Source organism: Sinocyclocheilus anshuiensis, unplaced genomic scaffold (assembly GCF_001515605.1).
Source record: "Sinocyclocheilus anshuiensis isolate Anshui unplaced genomic scaffold, SAMN03320099.WGS_v1.1 scaffold1611, whole genome shotgun sequence".
Lineage (NCBI taxonomy): Eukaryota > Metazoa > Chordata > Actinopteri > Cypriniformes > Cyprinidae > Sinocyclocheilus > Sinocyclocheilus anshuiensis.
The window spans coordinates 7,505-15,338 of record NW_015548275.1 but is presented as its reverse complement, the minus strand read 5'-3'; the positions used below and the strand labels follow the sequence as shown (position 1 = coordinate 15,338).

The 7,834-nt window shown below is 36.3% G+C and overlaps 1 long non-coding RNA gene and 2 pseudogenes across 1 annotated transcript in view; all 3 read left to right on the top strand.

Moving 5' to 3' along the window:
• Positions 1-1,837, top strand: part of LOC107655769 (uncharacterized) — a 3,179-nt gene extending 1,342 nt beyond the window's left edge. The window contains exons 2-3 of the long non-coding RNA XR_001630489.1: positions 686-900; positions 1,642-1,837. This is a non-coding gene — a long non-coding RNA (uncharacterized LOC107655769). The remainder of the gene's footprint in view (positions 1-685; positions 901-1,641) is intronic.
• Positions 1,838-3,776: 1,939 nt separating this feature from the next.
• Positions 3,777-5,229, top strand: LOC107655764 (uncharacterized; annotated as a pseudogene).
• A 37-nt stretch (positions 5,230-5,266) lies between these two features.
• LOC107655763 (uncharacterized) overlaps positions 5,267-7,834 on the top strand; it is a 4,738-nt pseudogene continuing 2,170 nt past the window's right edge.

Below are 7,834 nucleotides of genomic sequence, written 5' to 3'. Positions count from 1 at the left end.
ATACTTGATTATCATATTATAATGCTTGACTGACTGATATTAAGAGTGTACTTTCAGATATTTAAAAAGCTGTACCATATAATGTATTATATAATGTTTGAAAAAATATTACCAACTTTAATGGGTTTAATTTATATTTATTTTAAAATATCACTAAATTAGGATATTTATTTAGGATTTTGTGTCACAATTAAGTCAGTGTAGTTGCAACTCATTTGTCAATCACTATTGGAGGTGTTATATTGGTAATTTTTAAAGGGATAGTTCTGTAATTAATTACTCACCCTCGTGTTGTTCCAAACCCGTAAGACCTTCTTTTATCTTTGGAACACAATTTAAGATATTTTTGATGAAATCTGAGGGCTCTTTGACCCTCCCATAGACAGCAAGGGAACTACCACAGTCAAGGTACAGAAAAGTACCAAGATGATTGACAAAGTGACGCAAGCATGTGGTGGCGCCGGCACTGACCCAGATCCGGCGTGATGACGTTGAACACAAAGCACAAGGCATGGCGCATGTGTTCAACGTCATCACGCCGGATCTGGGTCAGCACTGTTGCTGCCACATGCTTGTGTCATGGTACTGTCCTGAACTTTTGGGTGAACTATCCCTTTAAATAGTTATGTTTCTAAAGTGTCTATTCATGTATTGTTCATGTTTTCATATTTGTTTGTATTTGCAGTATGTATGCCTGGATACTGCAATGCCTCGCCAGGAGGTATATTCGCAGACTTTGCGAGTAAATAAAAGGGCCATGGAGCTGATGGTCCGTCAGGCGTTCTGCAGAGCAAAAAGTTGCTCTTTTAAAAAAAGAGCTCCAGGGTACGAAGATCAAATTGGAAAATGCTCTACAGCAGCTGGAGGTTGTCCAGGCATCATTCAGCTGTGCATGTGATGGTAAGCATTTAGTTTTGTTTTGTCATGTTGTAATTGTGTAATATTTTTGTACTATGTAAATGCAATCTGTGCTTTTTGTTGGCTGAAATACAGTTAAGTGCTCAAACCACTGATCTATAATAGAGAACCAGATTGACTGTCATAAAAAGTTAAGCCGCCATACTGTCATATTGGAATTTTGAAGTATTTACACTCATTCTATTGAGATAATGTGATATATATATATATATATATATATATATATATATACATACATACATATATGCTGTAAACTGGTTCCTTTTGGGTCAAGGTTTTGGCTGTCAGTCAGTGATGCCCTCTATCAGTGAGGAATAGTAATATAGCTTGTTAGTGACTTCTGGTGATTTTACAGCCTGATTGCAGTTAAGAAAATTATAAGCAATCCAGTTATTTATATAGATCAGTGGGTCAGACTCAGTATAAATACTACAGTAACAGTGAGTTTTGAGGTTACACTATTAGTTTTCAAAGTAAGATATGAAATGTTAATCATGTTATGTTATTTCATCACAGTTTAAGAAGAATATTACTGGGTATAGTATAGAAAATTGCAAGTGAACATTTAATATGTAGGACTTCATACAACTGACTATTAAACATTTGGGCACTTGGTGTATAGATTGTAGACATGGTGTTATATATGAGTTGATGTTGATTGCATGATCTAGTGTGAAACAAAAGGTACTGTCATAATTAATTTGTATTTCTATATGTGTGCAGATGTGACTGAAGCTGGAAGTCAGCAGACTGACCCTGTGAAGATCAGTGAAGAAGCCTTTACTGAGAGTGAAACTGTTAATAATTAATGGGGATGAGGGTAATGGGGATTAATTAATCAACATATAAAGTAAATTTGATTTAGTTAGAAAATAAAGATAATTTTAATTGGTTATGTTTCTTGTGGTTATTGGTTATTTAGTTTGAGTATGTGTGTGTTTTAGAAAATAATGGGAGGAACAGAAATAGGGTTAAAGTTTTTACCCAACATATAGCCTTTTGTAAATAAGAGATGGATTTCTTTGCAAAGGTAACATAGACTAATAATTTTTCTTTGTAATACTATTACCAATGATTATTGATTACTGATTTTGAACTCCTGCCAGAAATTAAGAAATGACTGTAATTGCAACAACTTTTATCATAAAGAGTGGCCAAATATCTAGTTAAAATAAGAACTGAAGAAACAGTTCAGTTCAGTGGAGAATCAATGAGCTGATCAATCAAGCGGTTTACTTGAAATAGGGGCGAAATGTTTCTTTATGGTTTCTCAGGGTTTGTGTAAAAAGGTCAGTTGACTAAGACTAGTCACTTTGCTTTAGACAAAAAATATATAATTAATGGTTGTTTTCATAATAAAATTGTCTATACATGAAGTACGCTAATTGTGTGATTACGTAAATGAACTAGTGAATCGTTGAAGCAATTTATGAACGAACCAGTTTGTGGTAAATAATTGGAATACCATAATAATAAGTAGGCCTATTTGTAGCCTAGATAAAGGGCTGTTCTAACTTGATGAAAACAGTCTTCTAATCAGGCGATTATATGAAAACAGTACACTTTTGAAACATAGTAAATTCTTTCCATAGTCATTCAGTGGCGGTTCTCATGCTTTCAGTCTTTGTAATCGTCCTGCCCATCCAGGTGATGTGTCGTTCGCGAGTCGGATACGAGCCGGCTCCTTCAGTGAGCGGTGAGTCTTGTTCCCGTTTGAGAGCCCTTTTCACTCTTGTATATTAATATAAGACAGAATAATATGATTATCCTCTGATGTGTATATGCTTGCGATCACGTGTTATGACTTTACTCCGCCGCTCTTGATTCGTCGCAATCCTATGGTCACAATACAGTATGGCTACACATTATCATACAGTCACTGCATGGAGTGTGTGTGGTCGAGCAGTGCGGCGAAAAGATCGCCCTTAATATTAGGTCAGAAAGCAAGATGAGTAACACGCAAACGAAATAGCATTTGGATGCATTTGAATAAAATAGACAACAAAGGCAGAACGTAAGGTAAAAGTATCATATCGAGCGAGAAGAGTCTGGCTGCAGACTTGCACTTGCACTCTCAGACTTGCACTCTCAGACTTGCACTCTCAGACACTTGTGCTTCCGCAATTGACGTCACTTGCAGTCTTTTTTATTTTGTTCTATTTATTGATTACTTTCTGTTTGAATCTCTCAACATTTTACAACAGTAGCCAGGTGGTGAAGACAAGAAAAAAAGAAACTAAATTCGTGCATGTTGCCAATGGAGACAAGAAGCTGTGGTGGTGATTTGACAGCCCTAAGTGTTTATGTTTTTCTACAGGAGGAAAACGCTTAACGAGAGACTTTGCACATTGCGTTCATATTCTGTTGTTCTGTGGCCACAGATTTGCGGGTCTTGTCTTTTTCTGCTACAGATGACTTGCAGGACCCTGTATAGTATAGTACTAAATTAGTTTTAATTGTTTAACCACAGCGTCTTGTCTCCATTGCTCCTGTATGTACATGGGTACACACCGATGTTGATGACATATGTGTGGAAGGGAGTAAGCTAGCCACATATGTACAGGTGCATCTCAATAAATTAGAATGTCGTGGAAAAGTTGGTGTGCTTGACTGGCCAGCAAACTCACCAGACCTGAACACAATTTGAGTTGAATTACTGAAATAAATGAACTTTTCCACGACATTCTAATTTATTGAGATGCACCTGTAGGTGAGGCAAGCCAGAAAAGAGACCGTAAAAAGGAGTTGTGTAAGTTGATTGAACAGCACAATGTGTTTGGCAAGAATTGGTCTGCCAGTGTACAGAGATTTTGGATCTTTAGAAGAGGACAGTGTAATGTATGAAAAGCTGCAAGAATATGTGTCTGCTAAACCTTCACAGCGCAGTTAGTGCCATCATTCATCACAAAGATTATTTTGTGGTGGTTGATTGTGCCACTCGTGATGTGTTTGGGATGGCATCTGCTATTGGCACATCTGTGGCTATTTTTAACACGTGCCTAAATGATCTGATGGTTCATATCAGGAATCTAAGGAAGTCTTTAGATGCACAGTGGTATGCCATTAGTAGCATTTCTGTGAAGATGGGTCAAGAAGATTCTGAGCTGCAGAGCGGTAAAGTGTTTACAGAGAATTATATTGACATCGAAGGTACTGCTGAGTTTGATAGCAGTTGTTTCAGGCTTAAAAGTAACAGTGTTGCCACTGAAGTTGCAGCTGAGGTTGAGGAAAGTTCTGTCAGGTTTGAAAGTAGCAAAAGTGGCACTGAAGTTTCAGCTAACATTGAGAAAAGCACTTCTGTCAGACTTAAAAACAGTATAAGAGGATAATTTCATCAGGGGAATGACCAGTTTAAATATGGAGGACTTCAATGTATGGCAATAGCTTTGGTAAGTCTAGCAAAACATAAAGTTCATAGTGTCTTTTCATGGCAGACGAAAGATGTTGACAGAGTTGTAGTTTTAGGTGATGAGTTGTACACAGCTTTGCGAGACACCGATAGGATTAGCCAGCGGTCCGATCTGTTGTGTGTTCATGATTTACCAAAAGAGACAGTTGTTGATGGAGAGAATTTTTTGTTTCAATATAGTGACTTTGTCAGTGGTGATGTAAATGTTGTTGAAGGTGAATTTATTGAGAGTGGTGCCTGCAGCAGTCTATCAGTTGGACTGGAAAAGGTTTTTGCACAGTATGACACGTCTTTTGACAGTGTGTAGCAATACGTGTGCAATCATCTCTCAAAACGGACAGTATGCATTGGTTGACTCTCATGCACGAAGTGCTCTTGGCATGATTGATGAAAGTGGAAGCAGTGTTGTTGTATATTTTTCTTCTCTTAAAGATTTGTACAATCACATTTGCCTTTTATCTACAGGGCTCAGTGAGCAACCTTTTGAAATAGCTGTTATCTGTGTCACTGTGAAATCCAGTCAATTGCTAATCATTTCAGCAATGACATATAAACCAAGTGATGACATTTGTTTGGGCCATTCACAAAGGCTTTTACAAATTCAGCATGTAAGTAGGTCTTGTGAAAGAGCAACTGTGAGTTGTAAAAGCCCTAACATGCCTTTTGCCACCAATGACTTGGCTTTGGAGAATGGTTCTTTTTCACAGCCAGATGCATCAAAAATTAAAAAAGCCGAACATACAAAGAGTTTAACTCTTACAGAGGGTAGTAAAGACTCTGACAAGACTTTTGAAATTGGGCTTGATTTGGCTTCTGCAAAAGATCTGCCAGTAAATAGTAATGTAAGAAACAAGCGTAAGATTTCAGTAAGGAATTGTACTTCGAAAATGAAAAAAATGTGATGTTATTAAAGATAATTCATATGTAGAATTTGTTAGTGATGAAGTAAATAAAAATATGATGTTTAGTCCTGTTTGTAAAAATGTCTGTCAAACTTTGTGCACACGTTTAAATGTGGACTTTGAAAAGGCAAATGTACCACTGTTTACACGTGTTGGCTTATTAGGAGCTCCATGTAAAAATGACAGTATAGTGGCTGATGGCAACTGTTTTTTCTGAGCCATCTCTCAAGCTGTGACTGGCACACAAAAGTATCATAGAAAAATACGAGTTGCTGTAGTGCAACAGTTGGAAAAAAATGGTGTAAAATACCAAAACATTTTGAGAACAGAGTATTCGTCAATGTCAGAGTACATCAATAAGTCCAAAATGCGATATGTTAACATCTGGGCTACGGAAGTTGAAATGCAAGCAACAGCGGATTATTTAGGAGTCAATGTATTTACATTTTTTGAAGGCCGTTGGTTAAAATACACTTGCAACAGTAAGCGTTTGTCAGATCAGAGTATCTACTTAGAAAACTGCAATGGAAACCATTATGAAACTGTAGTTTGTGTTTATGAGCCTGAATTACAGAGTTGTTATGGCTATTGCAAAACCAGTGAATCTTATATTACAGGGTACAATATTAGATCACACATTAAGAATGACAATAATGTTTTAGCTTTGGAAAACCAGAAGCAGGATTTTGAAGTGCAAATGCAGTTTAGGACTGAACAACAACACAACATATTAAAAACAGTGCAAAATGAGACCTGTGCAGCAGGAATGATAGTAGATTGTGATGTTGAAGTTGTGGGTGATTCTGATGTTGAAATTGTGGAAAATGCAGGTCAAATGACATACAAATATAGTCCTGTATCTACTGAAGTTGCACAAACAATATGCAATGAATTCAATTTGAATTTTGAAAGAGAATATATACAAGTATCCATTGTTTATGGGACTTTAGGCAATGTTTGTAAGACAAAGTTGTTAAGGATGGTAATAGTTTTTTAGAGCAGTAGCTCAAGTGATTAGTGGTTCTGAAAAGAGTCATCGGAAGTTAAGACTTGCTGTGGTCAAGTATATGGAAAATCACAGTGAAGAATACATGAAGTTAGTAGGAAAATAATATGCTTCAATATCAGAATATATTGCCAAGTCAGAAATGAAATATGTGGGTTATTGTGCTACAGATATAGAATTTCAAGTTACAGAAAATGCTTTAGGAGTGGATCTATTTATATGTAATGGTGGAAAATGGGTCAAATATGGTTGCATGAGGACAATGCTGAGATGTGATGGAATTTACTTAAAACATTGTGAGAATAATCATTTTGAGCCCGTAATTTGTGTCCAAGATGTTTATAAGAAGGTTTGCTTTAATTTGTGCAAAGTGGGTAATTTGCCTGAGACACAGTACATGTGTAGAATTCAAAATAATAAAAAAAAAACATGTAGAGATGACTGCAAATAGTAATAATAATTGCTTTTCTAAGTATTATAAAAGGAAATGGTCCTTACAAAAAAACATTAAATATCAGGAAAATGTGTTGTATAAGGAAAAGAAAAAGGCCATGAGCAAAAGGAAGTATCAGGAAAATGTGTTGCATAAGGAGAAGGTAAAAGAAATGAGTAAAAGAAAATATAGGATAAATCAGTTGCACAGGCAGAATGTAAAGGCTATTAGTACAAGAAAGTATGGAAGCCCTGAGTATAAGAAGCGAGTTAAAGCAGGTATGAAAATTAAAAGGCAAGAAATGAAAGTAAAAGCAGAACAGTTTAATTTTGTAATGCAACGGTTTTGATTTAGTTATAAATGGGCCAGATTTTGTGTGTTGTGTTTGCCAACGATTGTTGTTTCGACATCAGGTTTTAAATTGTAATAGAGATTTGTAGCGTCTGGACCAATCAGACACACAATATATATTTTTTTAGTTATATTTAACAAATACTCTGTAACACCCCTCAGTTAACAAGCCATATGAGGGTCTATGGACCCTTCCCCTGAAATGAGTCTTAACACCTCAGAAAGGCAGAACAGGCCTCTGATTCCATGGCAACCAATGCTGATATCACTGGTTTTATTGCCCAAAGGAATGCGGGCAGAGAAACTCACAATTCATTTACCCTTAGGAAAGACACACAATGCCCATAAAAATGGACTCTTCTCTAATTAATTAATAGAAAAACCTTTCTGTGAATGAACACACATATCCTCCAGGTCATTGTGTATATTGTTACTGTCCTTGTATATTGTCTTTTATATTGTATACTGTTTTATGAAGGCTTATGATAGAACCACTCGTTCATGTAATCTTACCTATATGTAATCCTACCATGTTTAGTATCTATGAATTAGTCTTCTGATGATCTAAACGAGAGTGTATATTATATGTTGGTACATAGGCAATATATTAGTGTTCTAAGAATCTTTAGTAATTTTGATTCAAGTTCCATATGCAAATTACCATGCTTCCAAACAAAGAGTCATAAAACTCCCCAGTATTTCCAAACTCCCACTTGGGATTTCCGTCTTTCTCATTGGACAAGACCCTCTTGAGAGGCGTGAATCTTCCGAGACCTTAAAAAGGCCTCACACCAGGGACCCGCCCAGAGTCGGTG